Source organism: Peromyscus californicus, unplaced genomic scaffold (assembly GCF_007827085.1).
Source record: "Peromyscus californicus insignis strain IS unplaced genomic scaffold, ASM782708v3 Scaffold_15__1_contigs__length_86483966, whole genome shotgun sequence".
Classification (NCBI taxonomy): Eukaryota; Metazoa; Chordata; class Mammalia; order Rodentia; family Cricetidae; genus Peromyscus; species Peromyscus californicus.
The window spans coordinates 20,487,002-20,495,759 of NW_026294447.1; the positions used below are offsets into that span (position 1 = coordinate 20,487,002).

The 8,758-nt window shown below is 40.1% G+C and overlaps 1 long non-coding RNA gene across 1 annotated transcript in view; it reads right to left on the reverse strand.

The window, feature by feature from the left end:
* LOC128110473 (uncharacterized) overlaps positions 1 to 2,441 on the reverse strand; it is a 59,882-nt gene extending 57,441 nt beyond the window's left edge. Inside the window, exons 1-2 of the long non-coding RNA XR_008218220.1 lie at positions 2,345 to 2,441; positions 476 to 592 (exon numbers count right to left, since the gene is read on the reverse strand). This is a non-coding gene — a long non-coding RNA (uncharacterized LOC128110473). The remainder of the gene's footprint in view (positions 1 to 475; positions 593 to 2,344) is intronic.
* Positions 2,442 to 8,758: the final 6,317 nt, after the last annotated feature.

The window sequence follows — 8,758 nt, forward strand, 5'->3', positions numbered from 1 at the left end:
GCCTTTGCATGGCTTCTGTCCATTGTATTACCTGCCATTTGGTCTCTGAAGAACAGAGAACTAATGCAGAGGACACTGATATAATATATGTCTCTAAAACATCAAGCATGCGAAATGTTCTCTGCATCGCTGTGACCCAGTGAACTCACCAAGAACGGCTGCTGTCTACCCAGCCAACCAGAAGCCCCTGGAAACTGCTAGTCATTCTAAACTTGCCTTGTTTCTAATATCTTATCATCCATTAGCTGTGGTTTTGTACTCATTCTGAGTTCTGCGGTTGTCTGTCATTGACAGAGGAGTGGCGGTGACTCAGAATAACACATGTTCATCAACCTTGTCTAGAGAGCGTGGATAGAAAGAATCCAGAGAAAATGGCAACCTGCTTTTTGCTTCCACTTCCCATATATCTCCAGTTTTGTCATTCCCCACACCTAAAATCTCTCCTCCTTCCTCAACAGGTGAGAATTTAGCTTACCCAATTTGAAAATTAGGGATATAACTGCCATTGATTCCGGCCAGGAGCCAGCTGCAAGTTGTGTTATATCTGAATTCACACTGTCACCTTGTGTATAACTGCAGAGTTTTGCCAGATCTAGAAACAAAAAAATTAAAAAAAAAAAAAGAACTTAAATTTGAGATAGAAGAGCTAGGATATTTCTACATCAACTTAAACAACAGGCATGCCACTAGTGGGGATAACTGTGACTGACTTGGCGAGATTGTGACTAGCTGTTCCTCATGTCAGTTCTCAGTCTGGAGTGGCCATTATGATATGAAGGAAGTTGAGTTGAAGACTCTGGGAAAGTTTGAAGAAGTGACAGCAGCTCACTGACCCCTGGAGGCTATTGTCTGGATAGGAAACTTAGCATTGTGACAACCTCCTTCGGACACAAAGGTGAGCAGTCACAAACATTCTGTACTGAACCAAATTATTTTTTCTAAGCTTCACTTCTACTGTTTTCAATTATGTGTCTTTGTGTCAGTATGTGCATGTGAATGCAGGTGCCTATGGGGGGCAGAGGCGTGAGAGGCTTCCAGTGAGTTAGTTACAGGCAGTTGTGAGCCACCCAATATGGGTGCTGGGAACCAAACTTAGAGCAGTATATGCTCTTACCAATCTACCATCTTTCCAGCCCCAGACCATACTTCAGTTAGGCTCCTCTGAGCCCTCTCCTATTCTCAGTCTTGAGCTTCTGGTTCAATCCCTGTAGAATCCAGTTGTAGCCAAACTCTTCCATTCTTAATATCTGATCACTTTTGATATCTGACCAAATGTCCCTCCATGCCTCAGATAATACCTTATCACTCTGACCTGCCTTCACCAAGGATCCCATCAGATCACCCTAGCAAAGAAATCCTTCACCTCATAGCAGATCTGCCTGGTAAAGAAATCCTTCACCTCATAGTAAGTTTCTGCCCACCAACCCACTAGCCTGCTCCTTGATGATAAATCCCCACTTTACTTGGTAAATTCAGCATCAAGCCCTACGCTATACTGAGGTCTGTTCCCCCTAATGACATAGTTTCTGATTAGGATCTGCCTTCATTTATTCCATCTGTGGTTTTCTGTGGCATCAGCCTCCATAAGGAATAAGTAGTGAGGACAGCAATGTGGCAGAACAAAGGAGAACTGGAGACTCAGTGGCCTTTCTAAGCTCTGATTGAACAGTAACTTGTGACTGTCAAGGGTTTTCTGTTTTTGATACAGGCTGTCCAATGTGTATTAGAACAGTAATTGTCTGTGACTGTTGAGCCCGGGTTTCATTAGATGAATGAAATATCATTTCGTTTATTTTAATATTATAGCCTCCTTCCTGGCCCCGATTTTTTCCCCAACTAAGAACTGTCTTTACAGATGCTCTGAAAGCAAGAGAAAACAAGACAGCCTATATTGTTAGCAGTCCAGATCTTGGGTTGACACCTCTGTGGGAAACTGCCACTGATCTTGGCTGGCAAGGTACTGGAGAAGATGCTCCTCCCACCCAACAGACGAGGACAGAGCCCTTGAAGACGATGTTAAATGCCTTACCTTTGCAGATCATTTTTAACTTGCTACAGTACTTTCAAATCCATTAGCTAATTGCAATCTTCAAAACAGTGTGCTAAGGTAGACATTACCCCCATTTGTCAAGTGACAAGTGCAGAGTGCATGGAAAAGGTGAAAACAGTTGCTTAAAATAACTCAGCTCACTCCACTATGAGTCCTTGGTAGTCAGGATTTGCTTTCCCAGAAGAGCAAGTTCACTGCTGACCCTGTTGCAAACGTACAATGCTCAGGCTTTTCCTAGAGCTTGAAGGGCCAGAGTCCAGCAGTGCTCAGCTGCACCCCCAAATTCACACTTACCTCCTAGCCTCAGCGGCAACCAGCTTCCCTTTCAACTCTCGAACATCTCGTTATTTCCCAGTGCCTTTCTTCTATTCAGTGATGTGGTGGTTTGAAAGAAAATGTCCCCCAAAGGGAGGGGCACCATTAGTGGGTGTGGCTTTGTTGGAGGAAGTGTGTCACTTTGAGTTCTCTTTTCTCAAGCTTCCCTCAGTGTGACAGTCAGTTGACTTCCTGTTGACTGCAAGATGTAGCACTCTCAGCTCCAGCACCATGTCTGCCTGCACACAACCATGCTCACCTCCATGCTTGCCTCTGAAACTGTAAACGAGCCACCCAATTAAATGATTTCTTTATACGAGTTGCCGTGGTCATGGTGTCTCTTCCCAGCAATAGAAACCCTAACTAAGACAAGTGAAAACATGATCAAGAACAGAAATCGTATGGGGACTTTTTGACATAGAAGCCCCAAAGGTACTGACTGGGAGACACAGAAAGTAACAGACTACATGTTGAGTTATGTTTGGGGACTGCACCTACTGAGCTAATTAAACCAGAGAACACTGATACAGCCTGACTGGGTTTGAGTTGTTTTCTCAGTTCTGCAACTTTGTTTGACATTCAGCAGATTAGTTCCCATCCACACTGGCTGTCTGTAAATTTTGAATGCAATGACGAAGTTACCAGCAGATAGAGCTTGTTTGGTGAGTCTTCATCCTCATCCTCACTGAGTTTCCTGGACAAACATACATGGAGACGATATGGAACATTCCTTATTCCTTTGTCCCAGTCGGCTATGGTGGACCTGGTATCAACGTGCACATCTGGAGTCCCCATCCCCTTCAGTGCAAGTTTCAGCTTCTCTTTTGAGTGTCCAAGGGACAGGCTTCTTGAAGCCTACTTCATAGATATACAGGGGAGAGTTGATGAGGTATTCTCAGGTTACCACTTCACTAATGGCAGAATGGCCCTTCTTCTCCCCACCCTTCTTTGCAGGAGCCATTCTGCGGGGCCCAGGTTGGAAAGAAAGGATGCAACGGATTGTGCGAAGGAAAGCTGCCTTGCCTGGATTTGACTTTTGAGTAGAATTCAAAATAAGAACAAATTCTTGGGCTGAGAATGTAGCTCAGTGGTAGAATGTCTGCTGGCCATGTTCAAGGCCCTGGGTTCAAACCCTTGTCAAAGAAAGGGAGGGAGGGAGGGAGGGAGGGATGGAGGGAGGGGAGGAGAGGAAGAGGGGAAGAGAGAAATGAATGAATGAATGAATGAATGAAACTGTCTCACACACACACAGTAGAAGAAGGGGAGGAGAAGGGACTTGGTCTCAGTCTTAGAATGTTTAAAAACTAAGATCAAAAGACTAAATAGCCAATGTTAAATGCTTGTTAAATCTCATCTTTTTAAAGATTTAAAGATGTCATTCAAACTTAAATCAAGTGCTAGAAAGAAAAAATGAAACTGATAGTCATCACTGTCAAACTATCACTAATTACCAGCATAGAAACATAGTTTTTAGGTGCACTGGATAAAAGGAATAAAATTTGAGGCACATGTTGCATTGTATTTTCCCTTTTTGCCTAATGCATTTCCCAGATTTGGTAGAGACAAATATTTTTATATTTAAGCACATAATATTCATAATAATGACATAATATTATAAGAAATATTTCTTTCCATGTTCAGTTTTATAAAGATTTAAAACTGATTGTCCCTGAATTTTTTATTAGAGATTATATTGTATGCTATGGAGAAAGGTTGATTAGGAAATTATGTTTGTAAACAAGATGGTAGACAAAAAAAAAAAACATTAAAAGTTCTCAGCACTACTGCCTATGATGGTCTGTATCAGTACATTGTGCTAAAGAGGTGGAGGGGCAGAAGGGTCGAAAGTTCAAGGCCAGACTGGGCTACACCTGTCCATCAATACATCAATAACATGACTAGAGAATAAGGGTGCTTGCCACCAAGTCTGACAACCTGAGATCAATCCCTGGGATCCATATGCTAAAAGGAGAGAACTGACTTCAGCAAGTTATACTCAGAGCTCCACACGTGTTCCTTGGTATGCATGCATGCATGTTCATACACACACACACACACACACAAATAGTAATAATAGTAAAAAAATGGAATAAAAAATAATTCTCAGCTGGAGAGATGGCTCAGCAGTTAAGAACACTGGCTGTTCTTCCAGAGATCCTGAGTTCAATTTCCAGCATCCACATGGTGGCTCACAACCATCTATAATGAGATCTGGTGCCCTCTTCTGGTCTGCAGGCATCCATGCAGATAGAACACTGTATACATAATAAAATAACCTTTAAAAATAATAATAATTCTTAGCACAAACACTGAATAAGAAATTTCAGTCAAAAAACATAAAGCTGCACACCTTTAATCCTAGCACCCTGGAGGCAAATGCTGGAAGATTTCTGTGAGTTTGAGCCCAGTCTGGCCCATATAATAAGATGAAGATCAGCCATGGCTACACAGTAAGACCCTCTCTCTCTCTCAGAAAAAAAAATGACATAGATCATTAAGATAAAAGACTAAGCATTTGCCACTTAATAAAATTTACCCATAATCATTGTAAGTTTTGTTTGTATCTATATATGTATTGTGGATAAATAAAATGCATAGTAATCTCCATTTAGTAACTTCCTTCATATAGAAATCAACAGTTTGATATTTTATCATAATATAAACAAGATAGGATAGATTAACTAAAAATCTCTAATTTCCATAATTTTATTGTCATTAAGTCTATTTGGAAATATATGAGAGACGTTCATAAGAGTGTTCCCACCATAAAGCTTAAAAAAGCAACCCCCAAGAAAATTATAGTCAGTACCCTTAAAGAAACAAAATAAGATTGTACTTCCACAAAGTGTGACTAGAAGGCCGTGAAACAGTAAATCGGAGGATATACAGAAAAGAGGTTTTCAGGCGTTAAACCAAGTTTTACAATTTCTTTAACAGAGTAGGAAAATAAGCGAGGTAAAACAGAATATAGCTCAGATGGGCGGAGAAAAACAAGGAGTGGGAATTCTCAAAGATATAACACAAGAAGCATTCTCAGATCTAAAGAATATAAGTCTCTGGAGAAAAAGAACCCACGTAATAAATGAAGAAAGATACACAAAGGATGGTCACTGAGAACTTTCACAATACCAAGTTGGAGAATGTGGTTGCTAGCCTATGATGCTACAAAATAATTCAGTGATGTCTCCAAATTATGACAATTATTGTTTTCTACCTATAATAGTATGCCTAGTCCACCTACCTGCTTGGGTTCAACATAATTTAGTAAACCAAAGCCATTTCAAAGATGAAAGAATTCCAAGACTCCAGTCCCAGAACACTGTTCAGGCAGGACACACTGTAGGTTGAAGGTTTTGTGGCTGGGTTGGTGTCCCAAGCCCTCCACTTGAGGCCTTGCCTGGTTACAGAAGATGGCCAGTACAGAATCCATTAACCTCACTACAAGGAGTCTTTGCTAGGGTTACTCTCGTAAAGTCCATGGAGTTTCCATTGCACTAGGTTTCCACCTCGCCCTTGAAATGCCCCCGCCCCAATTCCAGTCGTTTCTCCAAATATTTTCTTCCTCCCTCTCCCCCAACCTGATCCCTCCTGTTTGCAACCCCGTGTGCCCCCAGTCCACCCTCAAAATCTATTCTATTTCCCCTTCACAGTGAGATTCACGTGTCCCCCCCTTAAGCCCTCCTTGTTACCTAGCCTCTCTGGTTCTGTGGGCTGTAGCATGGTTATCCTTTATTTTACAGCTAATATCCACTTATGAGTGAGTACATACCATGTTTGTCTTTCTGGGTCTGGAGTACCTCACTCAGGATGATTTTTTTTCAAGTTCTGTCCATGTACCTGCAAATTTCATGATGCCATTGTTTTTAACAGCTGAATGATACTTTATTGTGTAAATGTACCACATTTTCTTTATCCATTCTTTGGTTGAGGGGCATCTAGGTTGTTTTTAGTTTCTGGCTATTATGAATAAAGCTTCCATGAATATAGTTGAGCAAGTGACCTCGTGATAGGATCGAGCAAATGGTACAGCTGGGTCTTGAAGTAGATTGAGTCACAGTTTTCTGAGAAACCACCATGTTGATTTCCAAAGTAGCTGTACAAGTTAGCACTCCCACCAGCAATGGAAGTTTCATAACTGGCTAGTACAGTAACTAAACATCATTAAATATCTATTTTGAGAGTATAAGGGGGCAGAAGAGAAAGTATAGAAATACTTTAAACTTTCTTCACTAATATGAGATCAAACCTTGATGAATTAAGTTTAGCAGAATATTTTGAAGGGTCAGACACTGATAATTTTATTATAAAATTTTGAGTTCACTTTAGGGACATTGATAAGTAAGTTAATATACGTTACCTTGATTAAAGATAGAATTTAGGGTCCAAAAAAATGGCTCAGCAGGCCTCCAAGCCTGACTACCTGAGTTTGGTCCCTGGGATACACATGATGGAAGTAGAAAACTAACTGCCACAAATTGCCCTCTGACCTCACATGCATGTTATGGAACATGTGTATACAAACGCACACACACTTAAATAAAAATAAATACAACTTAATTCTCTTAAAAACAACAACAAGGATCACGGTGTGGTGGTGTGTGACTGTAACCCCAGCTACTCAAAAGGCGGAGGCAGGAGGATCACTTGAGCCCAAGAGTTCAAGGCCAGCCAGAGAAACATAAAACTAAGGGTAACTGTCTTAAAAATAAAATAATGATAAAAATTCTAAAGTTAGTAAATTGTGAAGTGCCTGCAGCTTGGTGGTGACCTGAGAGGGGCACAGTCTAATCCCAGCATTCCAAATTCTAAAAGCCTCTATCTCTCCACTTTAGTTTCCTTATTTGAAATCTGAGCTAAAAATTGCTTTCAACTTTACACTCATATGCTCAGATCTGTTCAGCTTCAGCGAGGCTATTCCTTCTGCCTTCCTTTCGATGATTCATTAATGATTCATAAAAAGTACCATATGACAAACTGCCTCCAGGACCCTTAAACAGCCAAAAGCATTCTTCTCTGACCCAGGGACTTTTCGTGCTCCTGAGCTCCAAGACAGGAAGCATCACCAGGTAGCAAAAGGAATATGGCATTCTGAAGAGATCTTAATTGATTTAAGTTATGGAGATTTTAGGCAACAATTTACCCTGTTCTTAAATTTTAAAAGTAGTTGCCATAGCAACTCCTAGACACAGCATATGGTATGTCTGGTACCTCCAAGATAACTGAACAGATTCTTGAATTTTCCTTACAATATGTTGTGAACTTTTGTACATTTTAGTGTTTCAGTGGGCAATGTTATAAGGTTCTGGATTTCACTGTGCCATCTATATATTTAAAAGCTGGTTTTGAAACATTTATCATTCACAAAAACAAACAAGCAAGACTGTAATGTATCCTCCTATCCTGTAATGTATTTTCTTTATTAAAAAGGTACAAACAAACAAACCTAAAACCTAGTAGAAAAAATAACAAATAATCAAGTAATCATAAAAGGAGCAAGTGTAAATGAAAAGTAAGTCATACGGAAAATATCCTGCTCACTTATAGGGAAGAGAAGAAAAAAGTAAAGCCAGATGTCATTTTTTTCGACTTAATCAGATTTGTAAACTGTTGCAGAGTTGGGGGAGTTTAAATCTGTATTGACATCCCAATTGTTCATTTGGGATTACAAGTTCAAACCCTTTAAGATGTCTTGATAAAACCTTGCCATCTTTCTGCTACAAGTCTGTCCTAAAGAACTTGTTGATAGACCTGGATTTAGATCAGTTTTTCTGTTAAAGAATTGCATATGATAGAGAGAAATTTGAAATAATATTAATTCACTGAGCGTGGTGTAGCACACCTGTCCTCCCAGCCCCAGGGATAAATAAAACAGCAAGAGCACGAGTCTGAGGCCAGCCTGGGCTACATAGTGAAGCCCTGTCTTAAAAACTAAAAAGAAGCCGGGCGGTGGTGGCGCACGCCTTTAATCCCAGCACTCGGGAGGCAGAGGCAGGCGGATCTTTGTGAGTTCGAGGCCAGCCTGGTCTCCAAAGCAAGTTCCAGGAAAGGCGCAAAGCTACACAGAGAAACCCTGTCTCGAAAAACCAAAAAAAAAAAAAAAAAAAAAAAAACTAAAAAGAAAAACCAGAAGTAATCTTAATCCATAGTAAGAGATTATGTAAAATTAAAAGGTGTATAAGCAAGCTCTTATGACTGGGCTTGATATCTGATGCAATAGTTTTCTCTTGGGATGATTACTATTTGTTATGGTATATTTTACTAGAATTTACAACAGTATTACATGTTGTAGCATATATGCATATGTATGCACTAAATATATGTAGTATATATATCACACAAATCCATGTGCTACATGTATATATGTACTATTTAATTACTATTTAATGTTTAAAA